The 20,491-nt window shown below is 33.2% G+C and overlaps 1 long non-coding RNA gene across 1 annotated transcript in view; it reads left to right on the top strand.

Annotated features, from left to right (window-relative positions):
* The window catches only part of LOC119625198 (uncharacterized), a 457,728-nt gene extending 450,281 nt beyond the window's left edge, over positions 1-7,447 (top strand). The window contains exon 4 of the long non-coding RNA XR_012095130.1: positions 5,782-7,447. This is a non-coding gene — a long non-coding RNA (uncharacterized lncRNA). The remainder of the gene's footprint in view (positions 1-5,781) is intronic.
* The last annotated feature ends 13,044 nt before the right edge of the window (positions 7,448-20,491 follow it).

Consider the following 20,491-nt stretch of genomic DNA (forward strand, 5'->3'; position numbering starts at 1 on the left):
AATTTTAGATACAATTCTACAATATTTGCACATATAAGGTTGGTGAAGTCCTAGATCCTAGTTCTTTATAGTGTTCTGAGAAGACCTTAAATATATTAGAGGCAGAAAGGGTCTAGCCAAGTTTCCAATTACCAGCAGAGACACAGGGCTATTTAGGGATTGAGACCAGATTGCTTTCTTTAAGGGAAAAGATTACAGGGATTGCTAGATGTTTACTCCCTGTTCATATAATTATGGTATTGTGATGGGATGTTGCAAAGGGTAGGAAAATTCTCTTCAATATTCAGGCAAATCTAAATATCCATATACTTTAATTCCATCAGTGAGAACCTATTTGTACTTCTGTGATTTTCATTAAAAAACCAATAATTGACTTTCAGTTCTAAATATGGCAGAGTAACCAGCAGACTTTCCCTCTTGCCAAAAATGCCTAAAAACCTGTATAAGGCATTGAACAAGAGGCAGCAAAGAGTAGTAATCCTTGAGAAAAGGAAAACTCACAAACAGAAACCCAGAATCACACTAGTATTTTGCCAACGGACACTTTATATTGTAACAGGAGGTCATGGAGCCTAAATGTATCAGCAATCTTGCCCAAGGTAACAAGTCAGAGGTCGCAGCTCTGGGCTCTTCAAGTGGTTACACGTAATGGGGGGCACAGAAGCTGGCATAGGAATGCACATGGGTCTTTTGCTGGGGTAAAATAAAGATGTTTAGATACAAGCTGAGAGAATTCACCAGTTGATCTGCACTACAAGAAATGCTAAAGACCATTTTCAAGGCTGAAGAGAAATTAAGCCAAATGGAAAACCATATCCACAAAAAGGAAAGAAAAGCACTGGAGATTCTGCACTGCTGGGTACATACATAAGACTATCGTTCTGATTTCTTCTCTTAGTATTCTAAACAGGGGACTTGTTAAAGCAAAAACAATAATATTTTAATGTGAGTTTTTTTATGGGTACAAAGCTCATTTGCTTCCCACGTCCTCCCACGTCCTCCCATACCAATTCTAAACATACACTTCTCCCAAACACTCTGTAACTAACAGAGGGAACTCTGCATTGCAGCTCTGCGGCTGCCCTTTTGGGAATTTCCTGAATTCCTGGCCTTCCAGATGTTTCCATGTGATGTAAATCATCCTAGTGTATTTTGGTAGGAGTAGGACTGAAAGTATTTTAAAAAATACTAAGCACAAGGTAGAACTTATCTTAAGGATAAGTACAGATGGCATGCACTTATTTAAGCATCATAGCTTCATGTTTTATTTTTGTTTTTCATTTTATTTTGTTTACTTAACTGTAGCCTTTAGCTTTGAAGATACTTGTTGAAAAGAGAAAGTCTCTCATTTTCTTCTATATCTCATTCTGTTTGCCATTATAATATGAAAAAATGTGTTTAAAGAGAAGAGATACTATTGGAGAAATACAACTAGTTCAGTTATCTAAAATAATACTGAACATTGTGTGAACATTTCAGTGTTCACATATATTTTTCTCTCTTATTCTTACAAAGAGGAAATACCATAGTATCACTAGTATTCTTTGATTTATCTATAAAGTTACTAATTAAGCACCTAACATGTACTTAATAAAATGTGATGGTGTGCCTTTCTTTTGTTTCTTTTTTTTTTTTTCTTTACTTTGGAAGTTGGGGGTAGCTGACCAGTAGTCCGAACTCTGTCTGTGGTTAGGAGGCAAAAGCAATAATGTGCATTCTCTTTGTTGTATTTCACTGAGTTTTGGATTTTGTCTTTTTCGGAAGTCAAAGAGAATGTAACAATTTTCTATCCCTCAGTGAGACTTAGTTGTGAATTCATTCCACGTGTTGCCATATGACAATACATGATGTTCAAGGTGCTAGTTTAAGATGACACATTGTAATCACTTACAGGACTTTAAAAATAATAGGTATATGCAAAAACAATAACAGAAAAACAAAACAACTGATGAAATCCAAATTGTTTAGGATTAGATCAATTATTCTATGATATGACTAAAGACTGATTATAGTTTTTATATTTTATATGCCATGAAAAAATCAAAAATATGCCTTAACTAATTAAAGTTATAACCTATAACATATTGTGTTCAATAAAGTTGTGTATTTTATATGTTTGATTTACCAGTTTTTCATTGTCAATATCTTTATTTTGAAACATTTGTTAAGGCCTGTTTTATACCTAATATGTCCAAGTTCTAATTTTCTCTCCAGGCTTCTTAATCTGTATTTTTCCTTTTCATTTCCTCTTCTCTTAAGGTCTATCTGTGTGTATCTTGCAGAATCTCATTAGATGGCCCTTTAAGAAAGTCTATGGAAAGTGAGGGGCTATTTTATGTCATAGGGAGGTTTAACATACAGGACTTGAAGGCCCAACTCAGCAGAAAAGCATTCTATTCTAGACCAATCTACACTGTTTCAGAAAATATTTATTAATTAGAGTTATTCTATTTAATGAGCATATATTCTACGTTCTGTAGAATAAGATGAAGCATTTTTGTTTAGCAACACTTGGAGATACCATTGCTGTCAATTAGGTGAGCAGTTAGACAAGCGTTCAAACTTTTCCCATATAAAACTTAGGATGTTCACAATATATCAGTTGATTATTTCTCAAAAGGTATTTAATAGTGGCTTTCTAATCCTAACTTTAAAACTTTTAATTCACTCTAATTTTATAGCCATATGACTAAAATATAATTATTCCCATGGAAGAAATCTAATGTCAACAGGGCAAAAATAGAGTGTAAACCATATTGCTTCTTTTCCAGTTGAAATACCTTCACACCGATAATACAGGCAGCACTGAAAATAGAAATAATTAATCCTTCTGAGTATAGAATTTGAAATAAAATGAGAATTCATTGATGTCTTTATCAGAATTCTAATAGTTTCTCTGGCATATCTCTGGACTCACAGAAATATTCCAGCAGCAAAAATAAACAAACAATTATCTCAGAACAGGAATACTTTCAGTAGAGGAATGATTTTTATTTAAACCTGACTCTCCACACAAACTTACTAGCAGAGTTCTTGGTCCTTATTATAGGACAACAATATGCTCAAGAAAAATATTTCTAATGAGATGGTGATATGTTCATCCAATTTAATATTTGTATTTAATTATCTTCCCTCATACTGTTTGGTAACTTGTTTTTTGTCTTTTACTGCTACATCTAAGAGTTAAGATTTCTTTTCTCTCCATAGCTTTATGTTTAGAATTGAATATTGATTTTACCTAGTAAGAAATTTATGGCTTAATTTTAAAGCCGTTGATTCTTTAAAAGGACTGAAAACTAAGGTTAGCCACATTCACTTAAAAATGAAATGCAGGGTTGCACAGGCAGATGTAGCAATTTTGTTGACTATCTTCCTATTGCTCAATTTCAGTAAAAAAAAAAAATCCAATAATAATTATACATTGAGTTCATAGCCACTTTAGCAATAGCACTATGGGATTACATAGATCAGTAGAAGACACAAAAACTTATGAATCCAGAAAGATAAACTTGTCAGGAAAAATACAGTGGGGGCAATATATAGTAATATGCATCATAATGGAACTAGTGTTTTTCAAACTGTTATGAGTGGGACCATGTATCAAAATAAGATGGTCCAAAATATATTAATAATTATTAAAAAATATTAATCCATTTTAATTGTATTTTCACCCTTTCAAAGTTTGTAAGATTAAACAATACACTCCTGAAGTAAACAATTTAATTCAATGATCAAATCTTTAGAGTTGCCCAGGCTTAAGCGTAGATTAATAAAAGTTATCATCATGTTCTAGAAGGCAGTGTAAAATAAGCACCAGAGCTCTGAAAACAGGCTGACCATATTCACATCCTGTTTTTTCAGAGTGCCGGCTGTATGATGTTGAGCAAGTCAGTTAATCTTGTTAAACTACAGTTTCTACATCTATAAAGATAAAGTATGACTTTTCATAGTGTTATCATGAGGCCTAAATCAATTGATATGTATATGTATGAAATATTTAGAAAAGAACAGTCAAATAACAATGGCCAATGAATGTTAGCTATTTCTGCTTCTTAGAAAATTGTCTACATTTGATTTTGAAAGGCATTTTTGTATAAGACGGAATGAGAACGATGAAGCTTCTAAGGACAATGCTCCAATGTTTTGCTGTGCTCACAAATGTTAACATGTTTCTTATGTTTTTCTTTTCCACATTTGTCCTGTTTTCTTGGCTATAACTAACTAGTCCTAGTTCTTCACTGTTAGTTCATCTCAATACAATCGTTCTTTTCTATCTTCACTAGTATTAATTTTATATCATAGAATTATATTTCCATTTTGTATGCTCTATAGTTCATCTTTTATTTTTTCTTGCATCGTTTCTCAGAATTCTTATTCTTACTCATAAATGGAAGTTATGGTTATGTTAATAACTATTAAAACTCACATGTACTTTTTGAAAAATGTTTGAATGAATTTCAAATTGTTTCTTAAAACATTCCATATTTGGCATTGAGTTTAAAATTTATTTAGGAAACTGTCAGTTTTCACTTCATTTAATTTGAGAATTCAGTTAGGTAGCTATATAATTTTAACTTTGTTATCTTCCTATTAGATTGGCTCTTTTAGCATTATAGAATACCTTCTTTGTCTCTAATTAGAATTTTTGTATTAACATTTATTTTGTCTGATATTAGTATAGCCACTTCAGCTGTCTTTGGTTTCTGTGGGAAGTCATCTGTTTATCTTACTGAAGGTCCGTTGTATACTATGAAAAATTTTTCTTTCACTGGTTTCATTATTTTCTCTTTCTCTTTCAATAGTTTAACTATGATGTGTCCAAATGTGGATCTCCTTGAATTGATCCTACTTGTGTGAAGTAGGTTCACTAATAACCAATTGTAATAGAGATCTACCACTCCATAGAGAATAACAGAGATTATCACCATGCCAACCACCAGAAATAAGAGTCCAAATATTTCTGTCCACTGCCTCCTTAGCTGTAGTGTTACCAATTTCTGAGTCCAGTGAATCAGAACACACTCACAGTCAACAAGTTATATAAAAGTGTTTAGTGTTTACAGAGATGTAGCAAGGGACAAGGGAAATCTAGGATCTGTTGTAAGTTGATCCCCCAGGGCTCAAGAAAGCTGCCTTGGGCAGACTGAGTCTTAACTAAACCACTTGTAACAGAACTGAGGGACCCTAAAAGGTAGTCTTCCCTGGCTTATAGAATTTAGGAGTCATGTGACTCACTGGGAAGTGCTTTGAAGGGCATCCCACTTCTAGGGAAGAGAGGAACAATTCCCAAGCTGTCCTGGGGTGTTCCTTTTTAGCTCTCTATATTACTTTTCTTAGGAGAAGAGGAACAGGACCCTACGCTGTTTTAGGCAGTTTCTCCCTATCTCAACATATCCCATTCCTTTGTCAGATGAATAGATTGCAAAAATTTTCTCCCATTCTGTAGGTTGTTTTCTCTGTTGATAGTTTCTTTTGCTGTGCAGAATCATTTTAGTTTAATTAGATCCCATTTGTCAAGTTTTGCTTTTGTTGCAATTGCTCTTGGTGTCATCCTCATAAAACATTTGTCCATGCCTATGTCCTGAATAGTATTACCTAGATTTTCTTCTAGAGTTTTTATAGTTTTGGGTTTTATATTTAAGTCTTTAATTCCCTCTTGACTTGATTTTTGTACATGGCATAAGTAAGGGGTCCAGTTTCAATTTTCTGCATATGGCTAGCCAGTTCTTCCAGCACTACTTATTAAATAGGGATCCTTTCCTCATTGCTTTTTTTTTTCAGGTTTGTTGAAGATCAGATGACAAAGGTCTAATATCCAGCATCTACAAGGAGCTTAAACAAATGTACAATAAGAAAACCAAACAACCCCATTAAAAAGTGGGGAAAGAACATGAACAGATACTTCTGAAAAGAAGACATACATGTGGCCAACAAGTGTGAAAAAAACTCACTATAACCAATCATTAGAAAAATGCAAATCAAAACAACAAGATACCATCTTACAACAGTCAGAATGGTGATTATTAAAACATGAAAAAAAACAGGAACACTTTTGCACTGTTGGTGGGAGTGTAAATTAGTTCAACCATTGTGGAAGACAGTGTGATGATTCCTGAAATAATCTAGAGGTAGAAATACCATGTGATCTAGCAATTCCATTACTGGGTATATATGCAAAGGAATATAAATTGTTCTGTTATAAAGATACATGTATGTGTATATTCATTGCAGCACTATTCACACTAGCAAAGACATGGAATCAACCTGAATGCCCATCAATGATAGATTGAACGAAGAAAATGTAGTACATATACACCATGGAATATTATGCAGCTATGAAAAGAAATGACACCATGTCCTTTGCAGGGATATGGATGGAGCTACAAGCTATTATCCTCAGCAAATGAATGCAGAAACAGAAAACCAAATACTGCGTGTCCTCACTTATAAGTGGGAGCTGAATGATGAGAACACATAGACACATGGGGGAACAACACATACTGAGGTCTGTCAGAAGGTGGAAAGTGAGAGGAGGGAGAGCATCAGGAAGAATAGCTAATGAATGTTGGGCTTAATACCTAGATGATGGAATGATCTGTGCAGCAAATCACCATGGCACACTTTTATCTATGTAACAAACTTGGACATGCTTCACATGTACCCCTTAACTTATAATAAAAGTTGGAAATAAAAAAAAAAAAGAGAGATCCTGTTCCTAGCATATTCTACAGTCAATCTTGGGAACTACAAACATGAAAGAGGGGAGAACTGGGTAAGTTCAAGACCACCAAAAGAACTGTCCTCCCACTTAGTTTATGTTGAAATTATGGGATGCATAGAATAATTTTTTTTAATCTGGACAATTTTCAGCCATTTATTTCTTCAAAGATTCTTTCTACCTTTTATCTCTCTACTCTTCCTATGAGTCTACTACTATTTGTATATTCATAAGCTTGATGCTGTTTCATATGTCACTGAGGTCTGTTCATTTTTCTTTGTGCTTTTTTGTTTCCCTTCCTCAGGCTGGATTTTGTCAATTAAACTATCTTCAAGGTGATTAAGTTTTACTTCTCTCAATTCACATCTGTTGAACTCCACTACAAACATTTTTATTCAGGTTTTTTTGTTTTTTTTTTTCCATAGAATTTCCATTAGTTTCTTTTATTATTTCTATCTCTTTATTGATGCTCTTCATTTGGTAAGTTCTCATTCTTATACTTTTTTTAATTTAATGTTTCAGACATGATTCCTTTTAATTCCTTGGCTATGTAATAGGCAATTTAAAGTATTTGTCTAGTAAGTCTATCATTTAAGCTCTTAAAACACAGTTTGAATTCACTCCACCCTTTCCCTGTTTGTTTACAAATCTATATAATTATGATAATGATGCATTTTAAAAGTCTATTTCACAGAAGTATATTATTTCTGAGAAATATTTTCAGTTTTGTCAAGTTTGTCAAAGGCACATAAATGAAACTAGACATTTTAACATCAAGTTTTCTAACGCAATTTTTATAAATTCTAATTTTTAAGACATTATAATGCTTTTTCAAGGACAAACATAATATTTATAAATTATATTTCACTTCCTAAGTTTTCTGTATTATTTTAATGTTTTTAATTCTGTATGTATGCATTCCATAAATTGCCAATCTAATTAAAAATTAAAACTGTAAAATGTTTGAAAAAATGGTTATCCTGTTCCCACACAGTTTGTTGCCTTATTATTTAAAAAGAAAAATACAGTCAAAAATTGGTATACTATTCTGTAGTGATTAATTTATTTACTCAATGCATCCGTTTATAAAATATATATTTTTCCATCAATAATTGTGAAAACCTATTTTCATCATTATAAATAAAAGAATATTTTCACTTCATTTATCTATCCCAAGGCAAAGATTTATGGTGGAGATTGGTTGGACTGGTTTTCTCATTTCCTACTGATCTAGAATGTGCCAAATATTAAAGAGAAAAAAATTGGTTGAATGGCCATATTACAAGAAGTTAAAGAGGAAAGAGGAATTCTCCTTGAGCATTGCCCTCTAAAGAGTTCCTTAAAAAGCTTTTTGAAGGAAGTGCCAAGCTTGATTGTTTGGAAATCTAAATTGTACATATTTCCATTAAAACTCCATTCAAGTCCATTTAATTTGTTCACAGATAAACAAAATGCCCTTTATTACACTGCATGCAGTTTTGACAGATGACTCTTAGCATTCTGTCCAGGTGTAAAAAGACAAGATAAATGAACCTGTTCTTTTCAATTCACACATTTTGTGACTTTCATCTTTACCTGAAAGCTTTCTTTGGTTCTTTACCTACTTCTAGTTCCCAATAAATGACAGCCCTTTTTCTTTTTTTTTTTGTTTTTTGTTTTGTTTTGTTTTATTCTTTTTCTTTTTTTTTTTTTATTATTATACTTTAAGTTCTAGGGTACATGTGCATAACGTACAGGTTTGTTACATATGCATACTTGTGCCATGTTGGTGTGCTGCACCCATCAACTCATCAGCACCCATCAACTCGTCATTTACATCAGGTATAACTCCCAATGCCATCCCTCCCCCTCCCCCCTCCCCATGATAGGCCCCGGTGTGTGATGTTCCCCTTCCCGAGTCCAAGTGATCTCATTGTTCAGTTCCCACCTATGAGTGAGAACATGCGGTGTTTGGTTTTCAACTTACTTCATTATAAATCTAAAGAGAAAGTACCCCTGCTTGAAATAATCAGTTTATGAGCTCACCAATCAAGCAAATTACTCATATCAAAGTTTCAAACATATTATTATTATTTAGTTTATTAGAATTGTCTAATGAGAACACTTGGACACGGGATGGGGAACATCACACACCGAGACCTGTTGTGAGGTAGAGGGAGGGGGGAAGGATAGCTTTAGGCGATATACCTAATGTAAATGACGAGTTAACAGGTGCAGCACACCAACATGGCACATACACATATGTAACAAACCTGCACGTTGTGGCACATGTACCCTAGAACTTAAAGTATAATAAAATAAATAAATAAATAAAAAAGAATTGTCTTAAATGCGTATTAATCCATTAGATTTATCTATGCATGGAATATCTATAACAGAGAGTAGGATGGTTAAGGCTTTAGACATTATTTTTTAAGTGCTTAATAAATGTCCATCATCCAATGTGAAGCAAATTAAAGTTAGGCTAAATAACTGAAATTACTTTTAATTTTATGTTTCTTGTTTATCACATTACATTCTGAAAGGCTGAAACATTGAACATAAAGTCGAATTATACTAAGCTATTATTGCTACAGATATTTAGAGGAGTTTTATAATATTGTTTCAAAAAACTCAGTAAGTAAATTTTATTTTATAACTTATTATATTATTTATAATGGAAAAAACCCTAATTAGTTTCCAATAAAATTGATATAATGATGTGAAAATGTTTAATTTCAATGCATTGAAAAGCACATGAACAATGGAATCTTAAGATATTGGCCCCCACATTCACATAACCCCCTGAAAAATGAAAATTAATTATTTATTTTACAGTGAAAAAGTAAACTAGTCCTTATAATTTAGGGGCAGAAATTTATTATGCAGTATGGGTCAATTAACTCTGAGAATATGATCTAAGAGATGTATAATTAAGTGATTTTGTTATTGTGGGAATATTATAGAGTATGCTTACACAAACCTAGATAGATAGTATATATTTTAAATTTATATATATTCCTTCACGTGAAAACTCAAATGACTCAGCATTATTAATTAATATAAATCAAATCCTCTACTTGATCTGCAGTGCCAATATCAAGTGCCATATATCAGGTTTCTATATATGCTCCATTGAAATCTTATGGGACCACCAACATATAAGGTTGGTCCTTGACTTAAGAAATGTCCTTATATGGCACATGGCTGTAGTTCAATTTTTAGTGGTTTAAAAAGCAAAACAATCTTACATTGGAAAAGTCAACTGTCATTTGCCTTTTTTTTTCCTTTCCTTTCTTTCTTTTTTTTTTTTTTTTTTTTTTTTTGACATAGGGTCTCACTTTGTCACTGGGGCTGGAGTGCAGTGGCATGATCATAGATCACTGCAGCCTCAACCTCTGGGGCTTCTGCCTCAGCCTCCTAAGTAGTTGGAACTACAGAGGTGCACCACAGCTAATATTTGTATTTTTTGTAGACTGCCCAGGCTGGTCTCGAACTCCTGGGCTCAAGTGCTCCTCCAAACTCAGCCTCCCAAAGTGCTGGGATTACAGGAATGAGTCACCACATCCAGCCTCATTTTTTTAAAAAACATTTACTTTATACTCATCCAATTAATTAAATGAAATCCCACATCACTAAGAAAGTCATTTTGAAAATGTGATCCTTTGACCCATTAGAGTAGTCTTGATCCTTTTAGGTAGTTGTGAGGTCAAATTCTTTTCAAAATAGGACTGGACATTATTTTATATTTGCTTTTTCACTGTGTTAACATTTACACTGATTGCAAAAGAACTGATGGTAAGTAAAATTACATGTGCCTTAGAATAAATTAAAACAGTGGCACTAAACTATAATCTTATAGATCAACTTCTCAAACGTCACCCCCATGTGAAGATCATATGTATACTAATCCTCATTTCACTCTACCTACCAGCATTTTACACAGTCACTCCTCCTATTAAAAAGAAAAAAAAAAAAAAAAACTTTCTACAATTTTATTCAAAGACACTAAGTATGCCTCTTTTTCTTTTAAGTCGCCAATAGCTCCTTCTCTATTTTTTTTTTTTTTAATTTCTACTCCTTTTTATACCTCTTAGCAGACAATTGGATGGTTAATTTTAGATATCGACTTGACTAGATTGATGGGTAACTAAATGTGATGAAGCACTGTTTCTGGGTGTGCCTTTGAGGGTGTTCCTAGAGAAGACTGACATGTGAGTCAGTGAACTGAGAGAGGAAGACCAACCTACATTATGGATAAGCACTATTGACTAGGATGCCGGCTGGTACCAACAGGCAGAATAAGGGAAATTCACTCTCACTGTTTTCACTCTTCCTGCCAGAGTGGGACACTTGTCGTCCTCCTGCCTTTGAACATCAGACTCCATGTTTTTCGGTTCTGGACTCTGAGACTTGCACCAGTGGCTTCCCAGGAACTCTCCGCCTTCAGCCTTAGACTAGAGGCTGTACTGTTGGCTTCACTGGTTCTGAACCAGGCTACCAGCTTTGAACCACACCACTGGCTTTTCAGCTTTTCCAACTTGCATATGGCCTATTGTAGGGTGTTTCCACCTTCATAATCTTGTCAGTCAAATTACCCTAATAAATCCCTTTTCATATATCCTACTGGTTCTGTCTCTCTGGAGAACCTTGACTAATACAGATTTAGTGCACTAGAGAAAAATCCTTGGATAGCTAAATACCACTGATAGAATGAAAACTCACATGTCAAGTTTGGATCTTATATATCAGCCTGCCTACTTGAGTAATGGTTTCCAGTGGTTAGAGATATGGGACAGAGAGAAATTGGAAGGATGTTGCTGTGGTTGTATAAGGGCAACAGGAGGGATCCTGTAGTGATGGAATTGTTCAGATTCTTAACTGACTGTATTAGTGAATACAGAACCCCACACGTGTAACACAATTGTATAAAAATAAGCACGTGTGCACATACATACAAGTAAAAGTGGAAAAATCTATGGATTGGATCTAACTAGATCTTTCGTACATTGTCTCTCTCTCTCTCTATCTCTCTCTCTCTATATATATATATTTATACCACTAACTGTGGTATGTGTGTGTGTGTGTGTGTGTGTATATCCACTGCAATTAGTAGAGATGGGGTTTCACCATGTTGGCCAGGCTGGTATGTGTGTATATATACCACACACCGCCCTGACCAACATGCTAATTTTACTGATACTTTATGTGTATATATATCTACACACACACACACACTAACTGTGGTGCGTGTGTGTGTGTTTGTGTATATACCACTAATTATGAATACACACATTAACACACGCAGTTGGTATAATTGGTATATATACCTACTGTGTGTGTGTGTATGTGTATATATATATTTATATATATTCGTATATCTTTATATATATTCATATATATTTATATATTTTTTATATATATACACATACCCATACACATACCACAGTTTGTTTAACCATGATCTGTTGAAGGACATCTGATTTATTTCAAGTTTTGTCTATTACAAATAAAGCTTTTATGAACATTTGCATTAAAATTTTTGTGTGAACAGATTTCATTACTCTGGGACAAATATCCAACGGTGTACCTGCTGAGTAGTATAATTATTGCATATTTAATTTTAAGAGAAATTGCCGTAATTTTCCCAAAGTGGCTGTACCAGTTTATATCCCCACCCAAAATACACGAAAGATCCAGTTTCTCCACATCCTTGCCAGAATTTTGTTATCATTACTTTTTATTTTAGCCTTTTTGATAGGTACGTAGTAATATCTCATGATTTTTATTTGCATTTTCCTCATGGCTAATGATGTTGGACATTTTGTAAATGTTCATTTCCCGTCTGTAAATCCTTTATGGTGAAATGCCTGTTAAAGTCTTTTGCTCGTTTTCTAATTGGATGGTCTTTTATTGTTCAGTTTTAGGAGTTTTTTTATGTATACCACAAAAGTACCCTCTCTTGGATACATAGTTTGCAAATACTTCCTCCTCATTAGTAGCTTGTCTTTATTCCTCTTCACATGAAAGTTTGCAAAGCCAAAGATTTTAATTTTGATATATCTAACATATAGATTTTTTTAATTTCATGAGTTGAGGTTTTAGTGTCAAATTTAAGAATTATTTACCTAAACTTGAATCCCAGAAATTTTCCATTCCTAGCTATTCTTCAGTATTTATAGTATTAACAATTACATTTAAGTCTGCAATCCATTTTGAGCTAAGTTAAGTAAATGGTGTGAGATTTAGGTCAAAGTTTTTCTTTCTTCTTCTTTTCTTTGGATGTCAGATTGTTCCAAAATCATTTGTCAAAAATATTTTTTCTCTATTGAATATTTTTTCACCCTTGTCAAAAATCAATTTGATTTGTTTGTACTAGTCTATATCTGGCTTTGTGTTCTGTTCCATTTGTCTATGTGTTCCCATAGACAATGCCACATTGTCTTCATTTCTTTTCCTTGCCTTATTGCAGTGGCTAGACTTTCCATAGCGTGTTGAATGAGAGTGGTGAGATCAGACATTCTTACCTTGTTCTGATATTAGGTGGAAAATATTCAATTTTCCATGATTAAGTATGATGTTAGCTGTAGGTTTGATGTAATTTTACTGTATTCCTATTTCCTCAGTTTCCTCTATTCTTAATAAGATAGGTTAACAGGTTCTGAATTTTGTTAATGCTTTCTTCTACATCAGTTGTCACATGATTTCTTTTTTACTTGAGCATGTTGATATGGTACATACAATTTATTTATTTTGCAAACATTAAAACAGCTATGCATATATGCAGTAAATTCCACTTAGTCATGATGCATAATTTGTTATACATTATTGGATTTACATTGCTAATTTTACTGATAATTTCTGCATATAGACTTATGAGAAATTTCAATCTGTACTTTAGTTTTTTGTACCACCTTTGCATCAGAATTACATTGGCTTCACCAATTGAGTTATGAAATTGTCCTTACTCTTCTATTCTGGGAAAAAATATTGTGTAAAACCACCATTAATTCTTTTTGATGTGTTTGTTACAATTCTCCAGTGAAATTATGTGGGTCTAGAGATTTCTCTTTCTGGAATCACAATTACAAATTCAATTTCTTTTCTCTTTTCTTTTGGAGATAGAGTCTCAGTCTGTTTACTAAGTTGGAGTGCAGTGGCACAGTCTTCACTCACTGCAGCCTCTAACTTCTGGGCTCAAGCGATTCTGCCACCTCAGACTCCTGAGTACCTGGGACTACAGGTGCATGACATCATGCCCAGATTAAATTCAATTTATTTTATACTTACAGGGCTATCCATATTGTGTATTTCATTTTGGTTGCATTTTGATTCGTTGTGGCTTTTCAGATATTTGTCCATTAATTCTAACTTAAAATTAATTAGTACAATTATATAGTGTTCTCTGATCCTTTGATGCCTACAAGATCTTTTTTTTTTTTTTTTTTTTTTTTTTTTTTCCCGATACAGAATCTTGCTGTCACCCAGGCTATAGTGCAGTGGCATGATCTCTGCTTACTGCAACCTCCATCTCCCGGATTCAAGCAATTCTCCTTCCTCAGCCTCCCGAGTAGCTGGGATTGCAGCCCACAACCGCTGGCTATTTTTTTTTTTTTTTTTTTGGGTGGAGTCTCGTTCCGTCGCCCAGGCTGGAGTGCAGTGGTGTGATCTTGGCTTACTGCAAGCTCCGTCTCCCAGGTTCACGCCATTCTCCTGCCTCAGTCTCCCAGTAGCTAGGACTATAGGGACGTGTCACCACACCTGGCTAATTTTTGTATTTTTAGTAGAGACGGGGTTTCACTGTGTTGGCCAGGATGGTCTCGATCTTCTGACCTCATGATTCACCTGCCTTGGCCTCCCAAAGTGCTGGGATTACAGGTGTGAGCCACTGTGCCCGCCCTCCTTGTTCTATTTTGGTCAGTTTTTCAGGAGGTTTATCATTTTACTGATATGCGTAAAGACTGGCTTTTTGTTTCATTTATGTATCTTGGTTTTGTTTCTCTATTTTCAATTTTATTGATTTCTGCTCATCATAATTTTATTCCTTTGCCTGTTTTGAGTAAATTTTTCTTCTTTTTCTGTTCTTTTGATGTAGGAGCATAGCTTTTGATTTGACATGCTTCTTAATTTTATTGTGGAATTTATAGCATTCATTACTTTTCCCTTTTGATGATGCTTTAGCTGCATCCCATAAATTTTGATATGTTGTATTTTTATTCACTTGTATTTATTTTTTACTCATGCCTTTTTGATTGATCTATGAATTGTTTGGATGTCTCTTGTTTGATTGTTATGTGTTTAGACATTTGTCGTCTTTCTGGTATTGATGTTTAATTTGATTCTTTTATGGTCAGATAACACACATTATGATCTCAATTATTTTATGTTTGTTGAAGTTTTTATGGACCATGAAATAGTCTATCTTGGCAAATATTCCCTCAGTTCTTGAAAAAAATAAATATATATATACTGCTATTGTTTGGTAGATTGTTCCATATATGTCCATTAGATATTCTTGATAGATGACATTATGCCAATCTCCTATATTGTTGCTCATTTTTTGTGTAGTGTTTCTATCAGGTGCTGAGAGACAGTTTTTTATGTCCACAGCTACAGTTATGTATTTACTTAATTTTTCTTTTACCTCTGCCAGTTTTTGCTTCATACGTTTTGAGATTTTATTGTTTAGTTTGCAGGGACTTAGGATTTTTATGTATTTATTTATTGTCATTATGAAATAGCTCTCTTAGACTCTAGTAATTCTTTTTGCTTTAATGTGTATTTTATCATATTCTGCCTACTTTTCCTTTTTATTTAATTAATAAATTAATTAACCTAAACTGATTTAACAAATTAATTCAATTAATGCTTACATGTAATATTGTCTTCCATTCTTTCACTTTCAAACTACATGTGTTAAATCTGAAGTGAGTTTCATATACACAGCATATACTTGCATCATGATTTTTGGAGATTATGACAATCTATTTTATTATTGGTATATTTTCAACATTTACATCAAGCAATTATTGATATGTCCACTCCTAACTCTGCCATCTTACTTGTCTTTTTGTTACTTGTTACTTTTTATTTGTTTATTTACTGCTTATTTCTTCTGGTACCCTCTTCTCTTTTTCTTTTTTCTTGACATCATGTTTGCTACTTAAACATTTTTTAGATCTCATTTTGATTTATTTATAGTGTTTTCAAGTGTATTTTTCCATAATTTTCATAGTGTTTGCTGTAGATATTATTATATATGTATGTGACATTACAGTCTATTGTTTACAACATTTTATCACTTCTAGTATAGTATGAAAATTTTACTTCAGTTAGGGAATGTAGGTCATTTTACCTTCCCTACTTTTAAATATCATCTTAAGTATTATACAATATGGGATTTTTAGTGACTAACTACTTTCTCTTAGCATAATGTTTTCAAAGTGCGTTCATGTTGTAACACTTATCAGTACAGGTTGAGCATCTCTATTTCAAAAATCAAAGATCTGAAGTGCTCTAACGTCAGAAATGTTTTGAGCACCAACAGGAGAGTGACACATTTACTTTTAGATAGTTCAATGTATACAAACTTTGTTTCAAAATTTGATTGCACAAAATTACTTAACATATTATATACAATTACCTTCAGATGTTGTGTATAAGGTGTTTATGAAATTTTGTGTTTACATTTGTGACACATTCCCAAGATATGTCATTCTTTATATGCAAATATTCCAAAATTTAAAAAAAAATTCAAAACACTTCTGGTCCCAAGTATTTTGGATAAATAATCATCAACCTGTACTTTATTCTTTATATTTTCAAATAATACTTCATGGTATGTGTATCAGTTGGGATTATTCAGTGAACAGAGAAACAGAATCAATAGGCTATCTATCTCTATATAAATATGGATATGGAATATATAGAGATATATGGGATTCTACCTCTGTTTTTATTATTAAGACCTTCAAGTGATTGGATGAGGTCTACCAAAATTATGGACACTCATCTGCTTTATTTAAAATCAACTGATCAAAAATGTTAATTACATGTACAAAATAACTTTCACAGATAAATCTAGACCAGCGTTTGACTAAATAACAGGGCTCCAGTACCTACCCAAACTACCATGTAAATTAACTATCACAGTATAATTATCCCACATTTTGCTCATCCATTCCTCAGCTAATGGACATTTATGTTGTTTCTATTTTTTGGCTATTATGAATAAAGCTATTGTGAACATTTGTAGACACTTTCTAATGTTGACATATATTTTTCTTTATCTTGGAAAGAAATTCTTAGGAGAGGAATGGTTGTGTTATGTGGTAATTCTCTGTTTAACATTCTGTGCATCTGCCAAATTGTTTTCTATAGTGATTGTACCACTGTACATTACCACCTGCAATGTGTGAGTATTCCAATTTCTCCACATCCTCACCAACAGTCCTTATAATGAATCTTTTTTATTACTGTCATCCTAGTGGCTGTAAAATGGTTTCTCACTATGGTGTTTATTTGCATTTTGCTAATGACTAATAATATTGAGCATTCTTACATGTGAATGTTGGCTATTCATGTTTCTTTGGGGAAATGTTTATTTAGAACTTTTTCTCAGTTTTAATTGGTTCTTCTCATTATTCATTTGTGGGATTGCCTTATATATTTTAGAAAAGGTTCCTTTTCTGATACGTGATGTTTAAATATTTTCTTACCTACTCTGGATTTTTTTTATTATTATTATTTTCCTAGTGGTATCTGTCCTTTAAAGCACAAAGCTTTTACCTTTGATGAAGTCAAACTTACCAGTCTTCTTTGTTTTTATTTGTGCTTTGGTAAGGCATCTAAGAAGTCATTACCTAACTCAAGGTCATTAAGTTTTATTCTTATATTTTCTTTCAAGAGAAGAGTAACTCTTCTTATGAGGCATTAACATAACCTATAAGGCTAACAACCATTTTCACACAGATTATAAGCAGTGAATTGGAGGGCCATATAGTATTCTATTTAAAGAAATTTGGTGAAAAGCCATGCAATTAAACCAAGTTTCCTGATTCTATCAATTTTTCTAATCTTTTAATCAGAAATAATGGGAGAAATACACATTCAAGAACAGCTCTGTTTTTAAATTTCCTAAATCACCTAAAATTTGTAGGTAGGGGACTGGTAATATAGGAATCAACTGGTATAATTACAGTATAGTTTTGAACCAAAAGATATGGGAGAAAAGGAAGAAATGGATGGACTCAGGCAGCCATTTCCAAAGTGCAGATACAGGTCTGTGTTCTAATAAGAGACTTGATTGCCAAAGAGTAATGATTAATATTTGTTCTAATCCTGGTCTATCATTTCCAATTTACATAATATTGGTTGGGCAAGTTATTTACCTTCATTTAACTATCTTACTATTCTTGCTTAAAAATAGAAATAATGCTAGTAACTATCTAACTCAGATACATACTATATAATAATTTATCCTGAGATAAACGTAAGAATTATTTTGTTACTGTAAAGCAGAACTGCTTTTGTTCTGACTCAAAGGCAGTGATGACTGATGGTCAAAATTTGGTTTATTCTTATTAGGTGATTTAATGTCATAGACTCAACACTGTTGTAGTACTTCTGTGGACTTACATTGTATTTCAAATTAGAATGTGCATTTTCAAATGGTGCTATTTTAAATTATGGAAGATAGGTAGTTTATAATCGAATGTGGAAGCAGATTGATGCAATTGAAACAGTGCTGGACTAGAAGTTCAGGGTGATTTACCCAGTTGAAATCATTTAAAGCCTTGAACTTTACTTTTCTCATCTGTAAAATAAGGAGATTTGACAAGATAACCCCTGGGGTTCTTTAAATCTCCTCACTCATGGTTGTGAATATAGTTTTTATATTTAGAGTTTCTTATTTAAATTGCTTCTTCCTCCTGGTCTAATGACATAGTGATGTAAAACATATCTGTTCTTTTGTTATTCTAAATGCTGTCAGAATGTCTGTCAAGAATCAAAGAGAGAGAGACAAGAAATGACATTTACTAATAAATTGCTCTATTGATGAAGAGTTTTCCATTTAAGCAATACTTGAACTTTATGTTACTTCATTGGTGTATTTATAGCTGGGCTTACTTAAAATTCTTGATCAAGCAAAGTATGGCCTCGGGATTGTCAGTCTCAGCAAGATTGTCAACAATGTTTTGTACCTCGTATCTATACATATACACAGAATTTCATTGAAAAACTTTGTTATCTTTCTGTGTTATGCCCTTATAAAAAGTAGCTAAAAAAATAAACTACATGCACCTGTGACCACATAGAGAAACAAATAGAAACCACAAAAAGGAAAATCAAGTTAAATGACTATCCTATTAAACAAGCTATTTATCACTTCATTTGCCAAGGAAGTCATGATAATACCTGGAAATCAAGATTAAATTAGACAACAAAACTAAACATGTCCTTGTTTTGTGTTTAATTTCTTCCATCTGCAAGGCTCCAAATTGCCATTAAACATCCTCCATTATGTATTGACTCAAATTATCACTGGAAAAATAAACTAGGACAAATTGTTTATACAATTATTATTTATGCAAATATGTAACAAAAGATCTCTTTGCAAGCAACCTATTGCTAATCCTAATTTATGCAACTGCAAAATTATTTGCATATATCAATACTTTACAAGTCCTTAGAATATCATTATCTTGCTTAGAACTATCCCTGCTGGGAAATTTATTGTGTTGTCTTATCATTCTTCAAGAACCAGCTCCAAAGCAATCTTTTTATCCACACGTGGTGGCTCACACCCATAATCCCAGCCCTTTCAGAGTCTGAGGCTGGAGGATTTCCTGACCCTAGAAGTTTGAGTCTAGCCTTGGAAACATGGCGAAATCCCATTTCTACAAAATATAACTAGGCAGGTTGGTGCGCGCTAGTAGTCCCAGCTACTTGGGAGGCTGAAGTGGGAAGATCTCTTGAACCAGCGAGGTCAAGGCTGCAGTGAGCCATGATCACACCTCTGTACTCCAGCCCAGGAGGGAACAGAGTGAGATCCTGTCTCAAAAAAAAAAAAAAAAAAAAAAAAGAAAAAGAAAAAGAAAAGAAAAGTCAAATTTTTGTAAGACTTTTAAAATCTCTTCCTTCCACCATTACTGGCATAGATTTATTTTGCTCCCAGAGTGTTCTGGTGGTCTATACATATATATTTTTTCCAGGTGTGTATATGTATGTATATATTTTTTTCTGGTGGCATATATACCTATTTTACTCTTATTTTATCTCAATTACTATCCAAAGGTAAATACTCTAAATAGATGAACAACTCTATTAGGACAGAGATGTGGTATTTTGCTTTCTCATTGTATCTTTGATGCCTGACACACAAAGTAGTAGCAACTCAGTAAATGTGACAAATGTGAATAGATACAAACCTTCTTATAATCAGACAACTCTACTCAATAAAGGTTGATGGATAATTATGAGACTGAGATTTCTAGAGATTTACAAACATGTTTAGACTGGTGAAAAATTTTATGAAAGCACAAATAAAAGCACTGGGCCAGCCCATGTTCTATTAAGGGGATCAATTAATCAATGGAACTATAGCAGCTATGGTTAATTCTCTTAACTCTGGTTTGATTTCTGAAATTTTGGCTCTGGGTTTTTCATTTTTCTAGATTATCTGCTTTTCATTCTGAGTGCTTATTACTGGTTTTGAGCAGTGTGCAGATATAGATCTGACAAATTGGGGTAACTTTACTTACTGCCAACTAAAGCTGCTACATTGGAACTAAG

The sequence above is a fragment of the Chlorocebus sabaeus genome, chromosome 13 (assembly GCF_047675955.1).
Source record: "Chlorocebus sabaeus isolate Y175 chromosome 13, mChlSab1.0.hap1, whole genome shotgun sequence".
NCBI lineage: Eukaryota > Metazoa > Chordata > Mammalia > Primates > Cercopithecidae > Chlorocebus > Chlorocebus sabaeus.